At 50.8% G+C, this 22,247-nt stretch overlaps 1 long non-coding RNA gene across 1 annotated transcript in view; it reads right to left on the reverse strand.

Moving 5' to 3' along the window:
* Positions 1–344: 344 nt before the first annotated feature.
* Positions 345–22,247, reverse strand: part of LOC138419720 (uncharacterized) — a 386,183-nt gene continuing 364,280 nt past the window's right edge. The window contains exon 6 of the long non-coding RNA XR_011249042.1: positions 345–868. This is a non-coding gene — a long non-coding RNA (uncharacterized lncRNA). The remainder of the gene's footprint in view (positions 869–22,247) is intronic.

Below are 22,247 nucleotides of genomic sequence, written 5' to 3' on the forward strand. Positions count from 1 at the left end.
CCAGAAGGGCCTGGCTCCACACTGCCCTGGTTCCATCAGCCCAGGGCCGGAGACCAAAGCCGCCTTGCGCTTCTGACGTCTGGCGGCGGGGCCAGGCCGGGGCCAGGCCGGCTTTCCCGCTGCCTGCGCCCCCCCTGGGAGCTCGATGGCTCGGCTCCCTTTGAAGCTACTGGGAACTCAGTGCCCAGGCCTGCTCTCAGGGATCGCGGAGAGGATGAAGCTCTGGGTCCCCAGGGCATGCCCCGGGTAACGGGGACTTCCTGAGTCCACTGTCGGCTGGGAGCTTGGGGCTCAGGCCAAGGTCACCGGCAGGTCTGGCTCATGGACGTTCACTCACCCCCTCATTCATTCATGACTGTGGCATTTTATTTCTCTGAGAAATAGAGATGGTGCCATTACAATATCAGAGTCATGACACATTTTATGGGGCTTCTGGGGCAATCAAATGAGACAGTTCATGACTGGCGCCTACACACAGCAAACACGTGATCATTCAGACATGAAAGGGTGACTAAGCATTCCAACTCTGGAGCTACCAGCCTCTGAAGTTCAAACCCAGGCTCCCCCAGCCACTGGTTCTGCAACCTCAGGCAAGTCACTTAACCTTGGCGTTCTCCCCTGTAAATGCGTATAGTCACAGCACCCATTTCATAGTCATTGATGACACACAAGTTAATATTTTCAAAGCGTGTAGAAAAGAACCTGGCAATGAGTAAGTGCTGTATTGGTATTTGTTGAAAAAATATACTCATCTGTTCCAGAAAGAGCCAGCCATGTGGGGCCCTGACCCTTGGTCCAATGCTTTGCCTGGGGTTTGAAGGACATCCATCCTCCTTGTGACTGTCAGCTGCCAGGGTATAGGCTCCGCCTGTGTCAAAGGAGAAGTAACTTGATTTGATGTATTGATTCATGTAAGGAATGTTCTGGAGATGGGGGTAGCATTGGTGTTCATTTGGTTTAGCCCTGGATGATATTACCAGGATCCAATTTCTTTATTTCTGCAGTGTTAGCTCATTAGTGTTAGCTCGAGCTGACCTCCCTCTAGGTTGCAAAAGAGCTGCAGGAGTTCCAGGCATCACACCTAAACACTATCAATTTACAAGGAGAAAGAGTTCATTTTTAGGGGAGGCTTATTCTTTCCCAGAAGCCTCTAGCAAGCTCCCTGTCATGTCTCATAGACTCCAGATGGATTTCATGCCCATTCCTGGATTCACTGGAAGGACAGATGCTGAAGCTCCAATACTTGGGCCACCTGATGTGAAGAGCCAACTCATTGGAAAAGACCTTGATGCTGGGAAAGACTGAGGGCAGGAGAAGGAGGCGACAGAGGATGAGGGGGTTGTATAGCATATTGACTTAATGGATATGACTTTGAGCAAATTCCAGGAGACAGTGGAGGACAAGGCAGCCTGGCGTGCTGCTGTCCACAGAGTCACAGAGAGTCAGGGGAAGAGACAGGAAGGGTGCTTATGAATTAGAGAGGGAGTCTGATGTGCCCTATGATTGCTTAGTGATGCCTGCCGTGGGTGATTGATTAGTGATGCCTGCTATGGATGCAGAGTGCTGGCAAGTATGCTATATACAGAGCAAGTGAACCTGCCTAAGATGAACTGAAAGTTCAGTCAACTGAGCCTCTATCCTAAAAATACATGCTGCGGGACTTCCCTGGTGTTCCAGTGGCCAAGATCCACGCTCCCAGTGCTGAGGGCTGGGGTTTGATCCCTAGATCCCACGTGCCACAAGAAGACCTGGAGCAGCCAAATAAATAAATATTAAAACACATACCCAAACCCCCAAATTACGAAAATGAGCTCATTAGAACACGTACTGTTTGGGGTTTCCCTGATGGCCCAGTGGATTAAGAATCCGTCTGCCAATGCAGGGTACGTGGGTCCAGTTTCTAGTCTGGAGAGTTCCTACATGCTGTGGGGCTACTAAGCCCGTGTGCCTAGAGCCTGTGCTCCACAACAAGAGAAGCCACGGCAACAAGACGCCCAAGCACGGCAGTGAAGAGCAGCCCCTGCTCGTCACAACTAGAGACAGCCCATGTGCAGCAATAAGACCCACCACAGCCAAAACTAAGTAAATAAAATATGCTGCTTAATAAAATTTGATGTGTAATTGCATCCCTAAGCTAATTCTTAGACCAGTGCGTACACTGGGTTTGCATAATTTTATAGTTTCCGACTGCGTGGGGGCAGCTTCCGTCCAGCTGACCGATGTGGGGGTTTAAAGGCCTGGGACTTTTGCTCAGTCGGGGCAGCTCTGAAGGGTCACTGAATCCATGCTGCTCTCTGGGGGGACAACCGAGGCCTGTTCTAAAATGGCATCCCAACCCAGCTTCCACACTGCCCAGGCCCACCTCTTTCCCTTTTTCTCCCTTCCCAAGAGCGCTGCCCACCCCACTCCCCAAACCCCCTGCAGACCAGGAGTCAGCTTTCCAGGGGTTGGGGGAAGCTTCCCAGTGCTTTCTAAAGCCCCTTGTGGGAAGGCATAGCTTTCTCCCTCCTTAGAGGGGCAGGGGAGGCGGGAAGAAAGTGGTGGAGGGGAGTTGGGGTGGAAAAGGAAGGGAAGGTTGCTGAGCAGCAGCTAAATCAGTCCCACCCTGTTTTCCAAACCCGGACCGGACAAGCTCAGGCCAAGTCCCACAGGGCTTCGATCCACCGCTAACTCAGGGAAACCCATACCTCGTGAAAGCCTCTCTCTCTCTCATTCTTCGCTACATTTCTTACCAAAGGCAAGAGCTTTCTGCCTCCACCCTGACCTGGCCAGGCCAATTTTCCCTTAATGCTCAATTTCACCTTCCTATTTACGAGACAAGAGCCCCCTATCCTGAGGGAGGGAAGTGTTGCCCTGAGAGGCTCCAGGGCCCCTCCTCCTGGCTCACCCTCCACTCCACCTGGCTCCATTCTGGGTCTGTTTGCAGAAGGCACCTGGGATGTCAGGAAGGGCCGGCCTTGCTTGTACTCGGTGTTTTTCTAAGAGGTCTTTTCTTATGGGAGTAATTGGAGAGGCCTCATTTCTTCAGGAACGAGAGCCGATGCAATTCAGCAAGGCTTTATTAGGTCAGACGGAGAATGCCAGGCTTGTCCTACACGCTGACTGCACGGGGATCCCTAATGAGAGGCAGGGAGACGGTCAGGCTCCAGCGGCAGACGCAGGCCCGGGATCAAAGCCTTGACTTCCCCCAGACTGGAGCTCTGCATGCCCTTGGAGGAGCCTCCCTCCTGCTGACACCTGGGGAGAGGCTTCCAAGCTCTCCTGATTCCCTGGAGGAATCGACCAGGGTTGGGGGGTGTGTGTGTGGGGGGAACCCATCCTCGCAGAGCAGCCTGTGCCCTGGGCCGACCTCTCTGCTGGGAGAGGAGGAGCTGGCAGCCGGGTTTCTCCTGACAGCCCCTGCTGGCACCATCACCAGCCCCAGAGCTTGTATGGCCAGGTTTGAGGAGGGACCCTATGGACACTTCCAGAATCCTCTCGTTTCTCTTGCCTCCCTCAACGGTGCCGTTACCTGTGTGGTTTCCAACGCGCCTGCCCGGCATGGCTCATTCCTTAGGGTAATCTCAAGGCCTGCCTGTCCTCTGTGCCACTTGGGCCAGCTAGATGCCACGAGCTAAGGCCAGGAAAGGGGCCCTGGAGCGGGGAATATCCCTCGGCAGGAGGGAGCCAAGCCATCCTTGACCGCCCGTGCCAGCTCGTTAGAGGAAAACTTCACGCTCGCATGTTGAGTCTGGCGTTTCCCATGTTGTGGTCCAGTTTGCTGAGCTGGAAGGAGCAGAGAAATATCGAGTTGCCTTTTCCAGACTCCTGGACGAGTCCCTGGGCAAGCATTCGGAATCAATCAGAACTGTCCTCCTGGGTCATTTGGCGGGGGAGGCTGGAGCCTGCCCTGGTTTTACAAGTTGTTTTGCGAAACAAGTGTCCTAGTTTCTCAGCTGGAAGAGCCGGAGGCCCAGGAAGTGCCTGCGAGCGCGGGCTCTGGGGAAGGGCCAGCTGCAGGTCCTAGGATGCCAGCGACAAGCTGGGCAGTGTCCCCACAGCCCTAGGACTCCGTTTCCCATCTGTGAAATGGAGGTTCTGAGGACATCAATGTCTTAGGGCAGATCGAGGTCAGTGAACAGGTGATTGTGAAGGTCTGTTGTGGCTCGGGTCCCCCCAGAAGGTATATTCAAGTCCTAATCCCTGGTGCCTGTGAATGCAGTCTTTCAGGGACCGTGGTCTTCACAGATGTGATCGAGTTAAGATAAGTTTGGGGGACTTGCCTGGTGCTCCAGTGGCTAAAACTCTGTGTTCCCAGTGCAGGGAGCCCAGGTTCCATTCCTGGTCAGGGAACTAGGATCCCAGGGCCTGTAAAGATCCTGAGTGCTGCCACTAAGACCTGGGTAGCCAAATTAATACACAGGTAAACAAATATTTTTAGAAAGGATGAGCTCAGAAGAATTCAGGTGGCCCTAAATCCAGGCTATAGTTGTTAAGTCACCAAGTTGTGTCCAGTTCTTTGTGACCTCATGAACTACAGCATGCCAGGCTTCCCTGTCCTTCACCATCTCCCGGAGGTTGCTCAAATCCATGTCTAGTGACTCGGTGATGCTATCCAACCATCTTGTTCTCCGTCATCTCCTTTCCCTTCTGCCTTCAATCTTTCCTAGCCTCAGGGTCTTTTCCAATGAGTCAGCTGTTCGCATCAGGTGGCCAAAGTATTGGAGTTTCAGCTTCAGCATCAGTCCTTCCAGTGAATATTCAGGGTTAGTTTCCTTTAGGATGGACTGGTTGGGTCTCCTTATAGTCCAAGCGACTCTCAAGAGTCTTCTCCAATAGCACAGTTCAAAAGCATCAGTTCTTCGGTGCTCAGCTTTCTTTATAGTCCAGCTCTCACATCCACACATGACCACTGGGAAAACCATTGTCCTTATAAGAAGACGGACGTCTGGACACAGACACACACAGGGAAGACAGCCGTGTGACGACAGAGGCAGAAGTCAGAGTGAGGATTCCCAGTGGCGCCAGAAGCTGGAAGAGGCAGGAATTACCCTCCTGCAGCCTCTGGAAGGCAACCAGCCCTGAGGACACCCTGATCTCAGACTTCTGCCTCCACAGCGGTACCTGGGCCACAGTCCCAGAAAACTCACACAGCGGCTGACCCAAAGCCTGCCCTCTGAGCGCCGGTCACGAATCCAGCCTTTCCCTGCTCACGTGGCCTGTGGGCCTTCAGGGCCTCAGGATGTCGGCTCTGCTCCAGAGCCACACGGCTTACCCACAGTCCTCCCCATCCACAGGCACCCATGTCCGGGCCTTGTCCAGGGTGATCCCGGGCTCTGCTGGGCCCCTCCTGCCAGAGATTCAGGCTGCCCTCCCGCTGTGGGTGCAATGCTGCTGTGGATCAAACAGGAGTCCTGGGAAACCAGAGGCATGACCGCAGGAAAACAAGAGTAATGTGTTGTCTCAGAGCCTCCGTTGCGTTCCCAGCACCAAGGCTTCTTTCTGGGGAAATAGTCATTCTCACAGATTTGCCTGTAATGAAGGGTCCCGGGGTCACCTCAGATCTGGCCTGAGTTCCAGAGCGCCTTTGGATATGTCTCCACAAGCCTGGGGTGGCCTCTCGGCACTGGAGAAGCGACCCTGGTGACCCATGAGCTGCGTTCTCAATTGCGGTTAATTTTCATTCATTTCAGCTTGAAAATGGTTACTCCAGGGATTGAGAAAACTCTTAAGGGTGTTTGCATCCACTTGGCGTGTAAATCTGCATTTTCAACTCTAAGTTGTATGAACTGTAAATACGGAACAAGTATTCTCAGTGAAAATTTACCCTCCAAGTTAAGGTGTGGAAGTGAGAGACCGCACTTGATTTTCTAGCGTGGGGCTTCCCACGTGGTGCCTGCGGTCAGGAATCTGCCTGCCACCGTAGGAGACATGTGTTCCATCCCTGGGTCGGGAAGATCCCCTGGAGCAGGAAATGGAAACCCACTCCAGTATTCTGGTCTTGAGAATTCCATGGACTGTATATTGGGTTAAAGAATATATATTATTAAAATTAATACCTATTCCTGCCCCTCCTTTTTTTTTTTTTTTTACTTTTTAAATAAGGCAACTAGAAGGTTTAAAATTCTACATGTGGCTTACATTACATTTGAGGGTGGGGGCAGTGCTGGTCTAGATGGCCAAACTGGAGGTCTGAACTTATCTGCTGCTCTGATTTTGATCAATAACAGGGCTCTGTGACCTTGGGAAAGCCCCAGGTCCATCAGACCCTCAAGTTCCCAATACCAAATTGAGGAGGTTGGGCTGCACCAGTGGATTTGGGTTACTGGAGGGAGACTGAGGGGGTGGGGCTTTCAAAACCGCCAGATTCGATGACCTCGATTCCTTCCCACTGGTTGGGCAGAGGACTAGCTCACATTATCCCCACTTGAGGGCTGGGAGGCTGATGGAATTTACAAACGAGTCGCTGGACACTCTGGGCAGGTTGTGGACTGTACAACAGAACCTTTCCTGCTTTGCCTGAAGTTGAACGCCAAGATTTCTCAATGGGAAGAGAACATAGGTGCAGAGCATTTTTAAATTGAAAAGCACTTGCCTGTAGCCTCGATGTTAACGAACTTAGCACCTACTGTTTCCTAAAGCCACCTAAGGGTCTGGAAGGAAGGTCTGCGGGATGAGGAACAAGTTCACAGAGAAGGAGGAGGGTTAAGAACCGTCTTCCTTCTCCACCTTCTCCCCCTTCCCTGTTTGCTGGTGGGGAAAGGAGGATCCAAGAGAAGAAACTGGACCCGTCTGGGGACCCAGAGCCACAGGTGGAAGAGGCCTGGGTCCCTGAACGCGGGTGTGGAGTGCTGTCCCATGCGGACTCGCCTCTGGATTACGTCCAGAGTGAGAAATGTGCGATGCCCCTGAAGTTTCAGGGCCTATTTTTTATAGCATCTGGTGTATCGACCAGTAGATCATCCTTCAGGGTGCTGGAGCCCCCTGACCTAAAGGGCTGTACTTCTGGGTCACAGGAACCGGGTAGCTGAGGCCTCTGTGAAAATGTCCAGGCCTCCCCACACGGGCCCGCCCTCCTCGGCCAGGCTTCCCGCTGGCCTGGGAAGGAGGGAAGTTTCTGGGCTTCCTGCCCTCGATCCCCACGATCCAGCACACCCTTCTCAGTCTCCACCCTGCCCTTCTCCTCCACACGTGGATAATTAGAAGCTGCTGGTCAGGGGCTGGCTGGGAGCCAGGGCGTTTTCTCTACATGGGAAAACAGAAAATAAGGTTATAAGTTCCGAGCCATGGAAACCACCTAGAACTCCGGCGATGTTTTGCCCAGCACGGTCCTCATGGAGTCTCGGAGGGACCACTGGCCTCCACTCGCCTGCATGACCATCTTCCCCTGGCCTTGAGGCTCTTCTCTTCCCCTGGGCCCTCGTTTGGCACCGGGAGGAAGGATGAGGATGCTGGAGGCTTTTGGACTTCCCAGCATGCACGGGTCTGCAGGGACCTGGGGGTGGGGTGGGGAAGGAAGGGGCCTGGGCGGGGCCCAGGGTCACCAGGCCGGCGTAGCACGGTAGGGGGCTCCGTGGGGGTCTCTCCCTCCTGTGGGCATTTCAGCATCCAGCGGAGGCATAACTGTCGCCGGTGGGGCGGTGGGGAGACGTGATGGAATTGTCAAAGTTAGAGGAAATGGGCCCCATTGCCCATTGGTCGAAGCGGGGAGCATCACCCTGCGAGGCCCAGTGAGTCACCAGCCTGGGATCCTCAGTAGATGGCAGAACTGGGATCTCTGGACTCTCTGCCCATGCTGCAGAGAAAACACAAACGCAGATGCCTTCTTTTTCAATCAGGAAAGAAGTACAAATTCAGGTAGCTGCTTGTGCAGATTCAGGCGGCCCTAACGCCTGTGAAACACGGTCCGCCTTCTCCGATTCCCACCCCATTGTCGGATGGGCTCCCTCTACCCTCTCTGGGGTCTGGGCAGGCTCTCTGACCACTTGATGGAGACTGTCTGCAGGAACGAGGCCGTGTGGCTTCTGGGCGAGGTCAGGAGAGAGGCAGCTTCGGCCTGGTGTCACCACTTGGGCCGTTCGGCTTCCCCGAGGCCGCCGTACTGGAGAGAGGTCGCCGTCGCCTGCCAGCTGGGACGCCCAGGCCAGCCGACACCTGTGTCTGGAGCTCGGCCAGACAATGAGGCTCTGCACCTTCCCGCCGCTTGCGGCCTGGACACAGAACCATCCGCTCACTCACAACTGCATTTGTACAACCCAGGGTTCTTCAGTGCCTCCTCTTTGTCAAAAGTTTTAGCCAGATGTGTTTTGAAATCTGCTTCCTTGGGTTTTTTTTTTTTTTTTTTAGACAGGCAATATGGTGCTTATATGGTGACTATTTATCACCTTCAGTTCATTTCATTTCATTTCATTTCAGTCGCTCTGTCGTGTCCGACTCTTTGCGACCCCATGAATCACAGCACGCCAGGCCTCCTTGTCCGTCACCAACTCCCAGAGTTCATTCAAACTCATGTCCATCGAGTCGGTGATGCCATCCAGCCATCTCATCCTCTGTCGTCCCCTTCTCCTCCTGCCCCCAATCCCTCCCAGCATCAGAGTCTTTTCCAATGAGTCAACTCTTCGCATGAGGTGGCCAAAGTATTGGAGTTTCAGCTTCAGCATCAGTCCTTCCAATGAACACCCAGGACTGATCTCCTTCAGAATGGACTGGTTGGATCTCCTTGCAGTCCAAGGGACTCTCAAGAGTCTTCTCCAACACCACAGTTCAAAAGCACCAATTCTTTGGTGCTCAGCTTTCTTCACAGTCTAACTCTCACATCCATACATGACCACTGGAAAAACCATAGCCTTGACTAGACAGACCTTTGTTGGCAAAGTAATGTCTCTGCTTTTGAATATGCTGTCTAGGTTGATCATAAGTTTTCTTCCAAGGAGTAAGCGTCTTTTAATTTCATGACTGCAGTCACCATCTGCAGTGATTTTGGAGCCCCCCAAAATAGTCTGACTCTATTTCCATTGTCTCCCCATCTATTTCCCATGAAGTGATGGGACCAGATGCCATGATCTTCGCTGTCTGAATGTTGAGCTTTAAGCCAACTTTTTCACTCTCCTCTTTCACTTTCATCAAGAGGCTTTTTAGTTTCTCTTCACTTTCTGCCATAAGGGTGATGTCATCTGCATATCTGAGGTTATTGATATTTCTCAAGAAAATCAGAGATACCAAGGGAACATTTCATGCAAAGATGGGCTCGATAAAGGACAGAAATTGTATGGACCTAACAGAAGCAGAAGATATTAAGAAGAGGTGGTAAGAATACACAGAAGAACTGTACAAAAAAGAGCTTCATGACCAAGATAATCATGATGGTGTGATCACTCACCTAGAGCCAGACATCCTGGAATGTGAAGTCAAGTGGGCCTTAGAAAGCATCACTACGAACAAAGCTAGTGGAGGTGATGGAATTCCAGTTGAGCTGTTTCAAATCCTGAAAGACGATGCTGTGAAAGTGCTGCACTCAATATGCCAGCAAATTTGGAAAACTCAGAAGTGACCACAGGACTGGAAAAGGTCAGTTTTCATTCCAATCCCCAAGAAAGGCAATGCCAAAGAATGCTCAAACTACCACACAATTGCACTCATCTCACATGCTAGTAAAGTAATGCTTGAAATTCTCCAAGCCAGGCTTCAGCAGTACATGAACTATGAACTTCCTGATGTTCAAGCTGGTTTTAGAAAAGGCAGAGCAACCAGAGATCAAATTGTCAACATCTGCTGGATCATGGAAAAAGCAAGAGAGTTCCAGAAAAACATCTATTTCTGCTTTATTGACTATGCCAAAGCCTTTGACTGTGTGGATCACAATAAACTGTGGAAAATTCTGAAAGAGATGGGAATACCAGACCACCTGACCTGCCTCTTGAGAAATCTGTATGCAGGTCAGGAAGCAACAGTTAGAACTGGACATGGAACAACAGACTGGTTCCAAATAGGAAAAGGAGTACGTCAAGGATATATATTGTCACCCTGCTTATTTAACTTATATGCAGAGTACATCATGAGAAATGCTGGGCTGGAAGAAGCACAAACTGGAATCAAGATTGCCAGGAGAAATATCAGTTTATCACCTTCAGTGGATTCCATTTCTTTGCTATTTCTGTTTCTCCAATGAAACATGATTTTTGTGCCAAGTGGAATAGCACAAATAGACTGAAGAGCCTCAAGTCAGATCAGGTCAGGTTTGGCACTAAATTTTTGAAACAAAACCAAACAATCCCCCAAATAATGATGTGGTTTTCAGAGCCTTAGGGTTTTGGGGGTTAGTAGAATGGGGTGGCAGAGCTGTGCTGATTTTCATGGAGAATCGTGCCCTCCGTTTATGGAAAGTGAGGCCGATTCCCCTTTTATCTCGGTGATGTGTGGTTTCCTTCTCAATAAAATTGTAAGTTACAAAAAAGTTGATTAAAAGAAATATGTTAAGTAAACAAACAGACAAACAAAAATATAAGCGGCATGCAGATATGGTAAAAATAGCGTTGACCTAAACTTAGGGAATTCGGATCTAGCCCAGCCCCCACTCCGACACGGAGCAGGTAATGGATACTCTTCTCGGTTCCATTTTGTGGGAAATAACAGCTAATACTTATTCCGCGCAGTACCTGTGATGTGCAGGCATGTGTCTACGTACCCTAAATGCGCTAATGTTCTTAATTCTCACAGGAACCCTGGGAGGGGTGTCCTTTCTTATTATCCCCAGTTTACAGGTGAGAAGGCTGAGACACAGAGGTGAAGTAACCTGCCAAGAATCAGGACCTAATCAGTGGTGGGGGGAACTGTGTGTGCTGAACCCCACACCCCAGCAAGCACCTGCTGGGTGGGGGAACCGAGGCGTCTGCATCTGGGCTGGACCAGAGGAGCAGAGGCAGGAAGAGATATAAAGATGTACATAGGACTGGGCTGTACAGATGGGTGCACATCACGATGGATGTAGTTATCTAGATGGATGGGGACACGGAGACAGACAGAGATGGCTGGCTGGCTAGATTGAGCACAGGCTGTGATCTACACCCGTGGGGGATGAGCACAATCAACACCCGCAGGGCAGGCACCAGGAAGGGAAGATGGGGAGCAGGCTGGCACTGGCAGGCTCGGGCAAAGCTGCCCCCCAGGCGGCAGACTTGTGGAAAGAGGATTCAGAGATAAGCAAGGACACTGATGACCCTGTGGCTCTTTGGAGTCTCTCCTTCAGGGAAAGTCGACTTCCTTTTGTAAAGATCCTCCTGCTGATTAATCCAGGCCCACTCAAGATGAACTCCCTTTATATTGATTTAAAGCAAACTCCTAGGGACTTACACTTGCAAAATCTCCCCACAGCAGCATCAAGATGAGCATCCGACAAGCAACCAGGAGGAGGTGCTATGGAATGACCACGTCTTCCTCCCGTCCTCCAGTCTTGCAGGAGCACTTGCTCCTGGCTCTAGACTCAGCCTCCTGTCTCAGCCTGGACCCGGAAGTCTTCCAGAGGCACTCCTTCTTGGAGCTGGCATTCAGAGGGCCCAGGTCGGGGCCAGGGAAGTGAGGGGTAGAAGTCGCAGGCACGCATTTTCCCAGGTGTGGTCGGGTGTAAGCCTGGATGCACTTGCTCCCCAGCAAGGGGTCTTTCAGGAAGATACTCAGGGTGATTTTCCAACTCTGCATCCAAGGTGTAGCCAGGCCATATTTTAAAACTGTGCTTTAAACTTGTACTGATTGTCTACTGAAGTAGAATGCCCATGCAGAAAAGCACAGCATCGTGAGAACAGCTCTGAGTGATGGTCCCATGTGCGCACCTGTGATGCCAGCACCCATGTGAAGGCTCAGAACATGATTCGACCCCGAAGCCCCCTTGACTCCATTCCCACGACCACCCTTTTCCAGGATCAACCTCCACTGCCGCAGAGCACTTTGTTTCATTTTGGGTTTCATGATCAAATCAAATTCTGTGTCTGGCTTCATTTGTGAGTATGTCACTGTTGATTTTCCATGTTCACTGCTGTATACTATTCGATGGTGAGACTCTGCCCTTACTCACTTGTCTGATTTATCTCTGATGGACATTTGGATAGGACAGTCTCGAACATTCTAGTCTTTTGGTGAGCACACAACCCCCTGTGGTGAGAGGACACCCAGAAATGGTGTTGCTGGGTCCCAGGTCGGGGAGCAGACACAATCTCCATAGATTCTGAGGACCATCGACTTTAAAAGCGTTTCTGAAGCCTTGCCATCCTCAGGGCTTGGGAAACCTGGGCAACCTGTGCTACAGACGGTCTTAAAAGGTTTTTTTTCTTTGCAGCTTTTAATAGCCATGAAATTCTTGGCGACATAAAATATGCTCCAAAGGGGATAAAAAGAGACCTGTGCAAGTTCTTGTTCAAATAAATAGCCTGTCTCTGGCTTGAAAGGCAAATCTGTTCCTCGTACTGCAAGACTTTGTTCTGTTGCTCCTTGTTTCAATGTGTATTTCTCGGTCCTCGAATAAAACTCAGGGACCCTGTCAAATAACGTAACTTTTCTTTCATTTTTATTCCTTTCGGCAGGTACTGGCTTCCTCACATTCAGATGAAGTTTCCGTGGTTCAGCCCAGACCTGCAGGGCAATCTCCCTCCTCAGTATACTGACTGCAAGGCAAGGGGTGGCGGCGCTGCCCGCTGTCTCACGGGGGAGGACTCAAGGGCCAAGGGCCACAGTTACTTGCCAAGGGAAGGGGGGTGGTTCCAGGTGCAAGCTCAGGTTCTTCTGATGCCAAGATGACCTTCCTCTTACAAAAAGAGCACCCCTTCCAAATGCAGACTGGTGCAGCCACAAGGGAAAACGGTATGGAGGTTCCTTAAAAAACTGAAACCATCATATGCTCCAGCAAGCCCACTCCTGGGCATACATCCCGAGAAAATCATACTCGAGAAAGATACAAGCACCCCAGCGTCCACGGCAGCACTATTCGCAACAGCCAGGACAGGGAAACAGACCTAAATGTCCATCGACAGAGGAACGGATGAAGAAGACGTGGGACGTATATACAGTGGGATACTACTCAGCCACGAAGAACAAACTAACGCCATTTGCACCAACATGGGTGTAACTAGAGATTATTATACTAAGTGAGATAGTCATACAGAGAAAGACAAATATCATACAATATCACTCATATGCGGAATCTAAAAGAATGATACAAATGAACTTATTTACAAACAGAAATAGACCCACAGAGACAGAAACTTATGGTTCCCAAAGGGCAAAAGGGGTGGAGGAAGAGATAAATTAGGAGTATGGGATAAGCAGATGCAAACTACTGCTAATATAGAAAACTGATAAACAACAAAGTCCTATTGTATAGCACAGGGAACTCTAATCAGTATCCTGTGATAAAAACCAGTGGAAAATGATGTGGAATAGAATATGTATGGATATACAACTGAATCACTTTGCTGTACTCTTGAAACTAACATAACCCTGTAGACCAACTATAATTTAATTTACAAAAGAGCCCCTCTCACTGCCGTGTAATAGACACGTGGGAAAATTCACAGTCGATAAGGGACCTCTCACTGAGTCCCCACCAACTGAGCACAGCTGAGGCGCAGCACCCGTGTCAAAACTCAGAACCAGAGCAGCCTCCGAAGCCCCCAGAAGCCCCTTCTGCACCCCCTGCCCTCAACAGCGCAGACCATCTGATCTTGAAATTCACCCTATGACAGATTCACAGAACGCTTCCTCTCTCAGCGCTGTGTTGGCGAGAGGCATCAGTGTTGTTGTGAGTACCAACAGCAAGTTCATTTCCTCCAAATTGTCACCAGTCCGACTGTGGACAGAGACTTGTGTGGGCCCCGGTTTGGGCTCCTAGACTGCCGTGAAGACGTGGGTGCAGGGCTGTGGATGCACATGACACAACACGGGAGTCACACTTGGGCTCGGCTGCAGCAGATGCTCCAGATTCCCAAAGTCCTTGCACCAACACGAGCTCCCGCCTGCCAATGTGCGAGGTTAGAAATCTCTCACGATGCCTTTTCAGGTTTCTGACCGCCTGGGTGAGCTTTCTGCACGCTGTGTCCTCTAAACCAGGGGCTTCTAATTCGACCAGGATCCCAGGTCTGGCGAGTCTTCCACAAGCCTAAGGAGATAGGGCTTCAAGTGACCCGACTGTCAGCCACGGTTATCTCTGTGCTCACTCACCCCGGGACCCAGTGGAGTCCCTGCCTCTGAAGCCGAACCCCTGCCTCTGAAGTGGAGCCGGGCTTTCATCTTCCCTTCAGGGGACAGCCTAGGGTCTGGGCCAGGCTGAGAAGATGCTGAGTCCGGGGCTGTGGCCAGACGGGCTCCCTGGGGATGTTGTCGGGCAGTTATCACAGGGAGTTGGGGCCTCTCTGCCGTCTCGCCTTCTGAACTGAGAGCTCCATCAAAGGGCTGCGTCCTTCCTTATCAAGAGGCAGGCAGGAGGCGGGGGTGGGGGCAGTCTGGGCTTTGAGGGGGAACCTAGTAACTCCCTCAGCCACACATCTAGGGGAGCCCCCATGGTGTGCCAGGCACTGTGTCGAGGGCGGGGTGCAATGACAAGGGAGGCCTCAGGGCTGGGATTCAAGGAATGGGGCACAGGACACGCACGCTCATGGGTGCTGAGGACCTTGGGGAAGGCAAAGCTTTCTTAAACTCGACCCAGACAAGGTGATCCTACAAGACAAGGTTGGGACAATGGACCTCGTCAAAGTTAAAGACTTCTGTTCATCAAAGAAAGTGAAAATGTTAGTCGCTTAGTCATGTCTGACTCTTTGTGGCCCCATGGACTATAGCCCGCCAGACTCCTCTGTCCATGGAATTCTCCAAGCAAGAATACTGGAGTTGGTTGCCATTCCCTTCTCCAAGGGATCTTCCTGACCCAGGGATTGAACCTGCCTCTCCTGAATTGCAGGCAGATTCTTTACCGTCTGAGCCTCCAGGGAAGACTCTGCTCATTAGAAGATGCCATTAAGAAACTGGAAAGTCACAGACTAGAAGAAAATATTCCAAATACACATATCTGATCAAGGACTCACACCCAGAAAACACATTAGATATAAAGAACTCTCAGTCCAGTTCAGTTCAGTTCAGTTGCTCAGTCGTGTCCGACTCTTTGCGACCCCATGAATCGCAGCACGCCAGGCCTCCCTGTCCATCACCAACTGCCGGAGTTCACTCAGACTCACGTCCATCGAGTCAGTGATGCCATCCAGCCATCTCATCCTCTGTTGTCCCCTTCTCCTCCTTCCCCCAATCCCTCCCAGCATCACAGTCTTTTCCAATGAGTCAACTCTTCGCATGAGGTGGCCAAAGTACTGGAGTTTCAGCTTTAGCAACATTCCTTCCAAAGAAATCCCAGGGCTGATCTCCTTCAGAATGGACTGGTTGGATCTCCTTGCAGTCCAAGGGACTCTCAAGAGTCTTCTCCAACACCACAGTTCAAAAGCATCAATTCTTCGGTGCTCAACTTTCTTCACAGTCCAACTCTCACATCCATACATGACCACAGGAACTCTCAGGATCCCACAAATCAATGAGAAAAAGACATTCAGCTGGGTAAAAACCAGGTGCAAGCCCTGAATGGCAGGAGAACAGAAGAAACACCTCCTGGGCATCGCCGCTCACAGAGAAACGAGACAAAGTCACGAGACACACAGCTCCCGCCACAGAGGACTGAGGACTGGAGGAGGTGCAGAGCGCCCAGGCCGACATGCCTGCCTGCGGGGCCCGGAGTCACACAGGGGCGCAGCGAAGCGGTTTCCTAGTCCCCTCCTGGGCTCAGCCCCAAGAGAGTGAGCATGTCGGCCACCAAGAGACTCCTACAGAGATGACCACGGTGGCTTCATGGGTCACAGCCCCACACTGGGAATAACCCAAGGTCCATGGGTGAAGGATGGATGTGCCAACTGTGGGACCATCAGATGATGGGATCTACTCTGCAGCAGGAGAGATAGATGCCGGGATCAAAGTGGGCAATGGTGCAGATGAACCTCAAAACCTTATTGGCCCATGTAATGACCCCTGAGCCCATGGCAAAGACCACCACGCCCAAACAATGACCTCCGAGCCCACACAATGACCACTGAGCCCACACAATGACCACTTAGCCCATGGCAATGACCATCGAACCCACACAATGAGCACTGTGCCCACAGGAAGGACCCCGGGCACACGTTGCAATAGGGGGACGCTCCTGTCTGTGTGTGTGCATGTATTCTCTGGCTTGGACCATTGCAGAAGCCTTCTAATATCAGTCCTTGCCTCCACATCTCTGATGAAGTCATCTTTTTATTTTTTAAACTTCTATTTATTTATTTGGCTGCATCAGGTCTTAATTGCGGCATGCAAACTCTAAGTTGTGGCACATGGGCTGAAGTTCCTTGACTAGGGATTGAACTCAGGCCCCCTGCACTGGGAGCTCAGAATCTTAGCCAGTGGCCCATGAGGGAGGTGTGATCTTTTCAAATAGTGAGCTGTATCGTGTCACTCCCGTGCTTAACAATCTTCCACTGCCTACAAGATCAAGTCCAAATTTCCTGACAAGACATCCAAGGCTCTCCCAGGCTCACTTTAAGTTCCTCTTTCTGGCTTCCTATCTTGTGATGAAGCCTTACTTTTCAGGCCCTTCCTGGAAGCTGCCTGTATTTACTTTGTTTCCTTTCTTCCACCCGGAATGCCCTTTGTTTATTTTTCCACCTGGAAAAGAGCCCATTCCTTCCCCTCAGCCAGTGGTTCTTGGCTACAAGTAGCTTTGCTCCCAGGGACGCTTTGGCGATAACGGAGCTGTCTCTGGCAAGATGACCGTGTGTGTGCTACTGGTCAAAGCTACAGTGCTGCCGAATATCCTACAAGGCACACGTGTCGTGTCCAATTCTTTGCGACCCCATGGACTGTAGCCCGCCAGGCTCCTCTGTCCAGGTTATTCTCCTGGCAAGAATACTGGAGTGGGTTGCCATCTCCTCCTCCAGGGGATCTTCCTGACCCAGGGGTCGAACCCATGTCTCCTGCATCTCCTGCCCTGGCAGGCGGATTCTCCACCACTGAGCTACCTGGCATGAGACAGCCCCAAATGTCTCCCCCAAGGCTGAGGCTGAGCAAGCCTGCTCTAAGCCTGTCACGTCAGGTCCCCAGCATCAGTGTCCCTTTCCTCTCCGGCCAGTGAAGCCAGCTGTGTGGGCGGCAGTTTGATGGGGACGAGTCCATCTCTTTGCCTGGCCAGGAGCTCCCCGAGTGCAGGGACTATGTCCTCATTAGCGTCACCACGGGTTAACCCAGGGCTTGGGGAGGGGAGGTGGGGGGAAGACTTGGAAAATGTTAGTGGACAGGAAATTGAGGATTCAACATATAGCTCTAATTAGAACTAGGAATTTGGCCTGGGATCTGGGTAGGAATGTCAGGAAAACACGAACCCCTGACATTGGAGCACAGTGAGGTAGTCAAGGGCAGACTCTCTTGGTTTCAAAAACTGTAACAAAGCAGCTGTGTGACCCTAGGCCGCTCACTTGACATCTCTGTGCCTCTGTCATCTGCAGGACGGAGATGATACACATGCTCGTTTGTAGTGGATTCACATGTCCACGCCTCCTCCAGCCCGCCTCCCACCTGCAGGTGCCTCTGTCTCCTTCCCTTGAACCTGGGCAGTCGGCTTGGTGGCCTCGGAGCAGAGGTTGCAGAGGACGTGACTTGGGGTGACTCTGAGTCAGGGTTGGAAAAGGCTGTGCACTTCTTGCCAGTTTTTGGAGGAAGCTTGCTCTAGAGCCTTCAGCACTGTGGGCGAGTCTGGCTGTGCGGAGGCCTCACTGAGACCCCACTATTTTTTGGTGCTGGGTGCTGTTTGTGGGGGTGTCCGCACTCCTCGTGGGAGGTCAGGGTGAGGCCTTGGACCGCCAGCCTCAGTCCTGGCTGGCCCTGCCTCCTGCAGCTCGGATCCCCTGACCTTCCAGGCCCCTGTCCTCTGTCTGTGCCCTGACGGTAATGCGAGCTGTTAGGACCACAGGAGCTAAAACCCGGGGAGCGGGCAGCACAGAGCCCGGTGGGGAGCGAGTCCTGAGCCCTAGGAGCACCTGCCCCTCACGGGAAAAGCGAGGAACCCCTGTGAGGGGCTGGCTCTTCCTCTCCCTGTCCCCTCGAAGGGGAACCCCAAGTCCAGAGGAGCACGGGCGCTGGGGCTGCAGGATCCCTGGGCCCCTCCTCCCTCTGGGAGGACAGTGGGACAGAGCACCAAGGTGCCGGATCTCGGGGGTGGGCCCGGCCCGCTGATGCCAACAGCAATGCCGCAGAGGGCCTGAGGGGGACCAGCTCGATGCAGCTGTGGGGCCTGGGGCCGGGCACTCAGCCTCTCTGTGCCTCAGTTTCCCCTCCTGGGCGGTGACCCTGGGGGGGCTACGAGGGCCCAGAGGTGGTCTGGACCAGGTCTGAGCCTAGGGCCGAGGCTCTGGGCTCCGCGTTTCCTCTGCTCAGGGAGAGTCCGGTGAGATTAGCCGCTTTGTTTCTAGGAAACTCATCTGCAACTGGTTCTAATAAAGCCGGGGCGGCCGGGCCAGAGGGCAGGAAGTGAGGAAGGGCCAGCGCGGCTCCCCTGGGCCCAGGGGCCCGGTCACACAGGGTCCCCGGAGCCCCCTCCTAGGACTCTGTGGCCAGACGTCTTCCTGGCCCGAGGAGGTCGGCCGCGGTCCTGGGGAGGGTCCCCGGGCGAGGGTGCCACGGCGGTCCGCGTCCCTCTTCCCATGCCCCCCGCCCCCACCACCTCTCCTGGGCCGCCGCTGACACTGAGGGATTGCTCCCCAAGGCGGTGTGCGAGTACACGAGGACGCGCTTCCGCGGCAATTAATCACGCTTTACGTCCTCCGTGCTGCCGAGGGCGCTCCCGAGGGTGGAGTTTTCTGGGGATTAAATGGGCCCGATGACAGGCATGGGGCTGGAGCTCCTGTGGTCGGGCTGGCCCGGTGGGCCCTCCACGGTCTCGGGGCTTCACAGGCTCCCTTTCCCACAGGGCTGCAGGAGGGTGATCTTGGCAGGGACTTGAGGCATCAAGGTGCCTCTCTGCCCAAGAACTACCCCAAAGCATAACTGATCAGACACTCAACTGCATGAGGCTTTCAGCCAATTGGCGTTGGACCACCCACTCGTGTAGAGGGTGTGTGTGTCCACGAAGCCCCCACTGAACTAATGCTGGAAACTGAGGGTAAAGCAGTGGGGACAGGCCAGCCATTCTGAGCCGAGTGATGTGTGGCCCGGGCTGCCCCACCAAGCAAGGGAAGGCACAGGTGCTCAGCCTTTCTCCCCGCAGTGGAGAATCGCCCTGGGGTGTTCCCAGTCTAGCAGGCAGAAGGGGTCTGTTAAGAGACCCACGCAGAGCAATCTCAGTTTCACCCTGCCTTGGGGAGTCCTGCCCTTCACTGGCACCCAGGGTCCTGGGCTCTAAGACGAAAGGGTCAGGGCCGGGACCCAGCCTTGAGGAGTCCACGGAAGAGCGCTCAGTGTCTGTGCTGAGCCCAGCACTTCTAAGCTCAACTAGTTTACTCCAGGAGCGCAAGGTTAGTTAAACATATGAAGTAACCACATTAACAGAAGGAAAGAGAAAGACCATATGGCTGTTTTGATATATTCACAAAAGAAAAACAAGAGAATTCAGACTGTTTTTAGAGGTGGCATCATCGTAGACACAGAAAATCCTAGGGAGTCTACAATGACTACTGTGGAAGTACTAAGTGGATGCAGTGAGGGAGCAATTTACCATGTCAATTTACCAAAATTAGTTTAGTTGTGTTTTTGCAAAGCAGTCATTGATAATCAGAAGAGAAAAAATTTAAGGTACCATTTAAAATAATATCAAAATCATAACACATTAAAGGAAAAATTACGCCATAAAGTATTGCTGAGAGAAATTAAGGAAGACCTACATCAAAGGAGTAATACACCATGTTTATGGATAAAAAGAGTCACTGTATTTAGAAGACAGTTTCCCCCAAATTGATCTATAGATTTAACACCATCTTAAAAAAAATCCCAACAGCCTTAAAAAAAAAAAAAAAAAAAAAAGAAGAGAAATTGACAAGTTGACTCCAAAACCTATACACAGAAATGGAAAGGGCTTAAGCTATCAGAAACAGTTTTGGAGAACAAGGATAAAATTGGAAGGATTGTGTGACCTGATTTCAAACCGCACTATAAAGAGACAGTGTTTGGGACAGCGTGGTGATGGCATGAGGACTTCTGTGGGCCAAGGAAGCAGAGAAGCACCCGCTCACTGACCCGCACCCATGTGGCCAGCTGAGTCTCCACAAGAGTGGACATCAAGGGAAGGATGGACTTTTCAACAAACTATGCTGAATGGATAACCACACGGAGCAGTGCTGCCCATTAGAAATCCAACGCTGGGGCTTCCCTGGTGGCTAAGCTGCTTCCCAGTGGCTAAGAATCTGTGCTCCCAAGGGAGTGAGCCCAGGTTCAATCCTAGTTGGGGAACTAGATCCCACACGCGGCAACTAAAGATTCTGCAGGCTGCAAAGAAGATAAAAGATCCTGTGTGCCACAGCTAAGACCCAACACAGCCAAATAAATAAAATAAATAAAAAAATATATATATACACACAGAAAGTTTGTCCTCTTTAAAAAAATATAATACAAGTTACATAGGTAATTTTAAGGTCTCGGCAGTCATATTAAAAAAGTAAAAGGAAACAAGTGAAATGAACATTAATGTTATATTCCTTAACCCAATCTATCCAAAACACTGTCACTTTGACATTGACATCTCATAGTTTTTTTGGTCCCAGGTCTTCGAAATCTGATGCGTATTTTATGCTTAAAGCACATCTCAGTTCAGATTAACCACATCTTTTTTTTTTTTTTTAATTTTAGTTTTTTATTTTTTAAATTTTAAAATCTTTAATTCTTACATGCATTCCCAAACATGAACCCCCCTCCCACCTCCCTCCCCATAACAACTTTCTGGGTCATCCCCATGCACCAGCCCCAAGCATGCTGCATCCTGCGTCAGACATAGACTGGCGATTCAATTCACATGATAGTATACATGTTAGAATGTCATTCTCCCAAATCATCCCACCCTCTCCCTCTCCCTCTGAGTCCAAAAGTCCGTTATACACATCTGTGTCTCTTTCCCTGTCTTGCATACAGGGTCGTCATTGCCATCTTCCTAAATTCCATATATATGTGTTAGTATACTGTATTGGTGTTTTTCTTTCTGGCTTACTTCACTCTGTATAATCGGCTCCAGTTTCATCCATCTCATCAGAACTGATTCAAATGAATTCTTTTTAACGGCTGAGTAATACTCCATTGTGTATATGTACCACAGCTTTCTTATCCATTCATCTGCTGATGGACATCTAGGTTGTTTCCATGTCCTGGCTATTATAAACAGTGCTGCAATGAACATTGGGGTACATGTGTCTCTTTCAATTCTGGTTTCCTCGGTGTGTATGCCCAGCAGTGGGATTGCTGGGTCATAAGGTAGTTCTATTTGCAATTTTTTAAGGAATCTCCACACCGTTCTCCATAGTGGCTGTACTAGTTTGCATTCCCACCAACAGTGTAGGAGGGTTCCCTTTTCTCCACACCCTCTCCAGCATTTATTGCTTGCAGATTTTTGGATCGCAGCCATTCTGACTGGTGTGAAGTGGTACCTCATTGTGGTTTTGATTTGCATTTCTCTAATAATGAGTGATGTTGAGCATCTTTTCATGTGTTTGTTAGCCATCCGTATGTCTTCTTTGGAGAAATGTCTATTTAGTTCTTTGGCCCATTTTTTGATTGGGTCGTTTATTTTTCTGGAATTGAGCTGCAGAAGTTGCTTGTATATTTTTGAGATTAGTTGTTTGTCAGTTGCTTCATTTGCTATTATTTTCTCCCATTCAGAAGGCTGTCTTTTCACCTTGCTTATAGTTTCCTTTGTTGTGCAGAAGCTTTTAATTTTAATTAGATCCCATTTGTTTATTTTTGCTTTTATTTCCAGAATTCTGGGAGGTGGATCATAGAGGATCCTGCTGTGATTTATGTCTGAGAGTGTTTTGCCTATGTTCTCCTCTAGGAGTTTTATAGTTTCTGATCTTACATTTAGATCTTTAATCCATTTTGAGTTTATTTTTGTGTGCGGTGTTAGAAAGTGATCTAGTTTCATTCTTTTACAAGTGGTTGACCAGTTTTCCCAGCACCACTTGTTAAAGAGATTGTCTTTACTCCATTGTATATTCTTGCCTCCTTTGTCAAAGATAAGG

The sequence above is a fragment of the Ovis canadensis genome, chromosome 14 (assembly GCF_042477335.2).
Source record: "Ovis canadensis isolate MfBH-ARS-UI-01 breed Bighorn chromosome 14, ARS-UI_OviCan_v2, whole genome shotgun sequence".
Taxonomy (NCBI): Eukaryota; Metazoa; Chordata; class Mammalia; order Artiodactyla; family Bovidae; genus Ovis; species Ovis canadensis.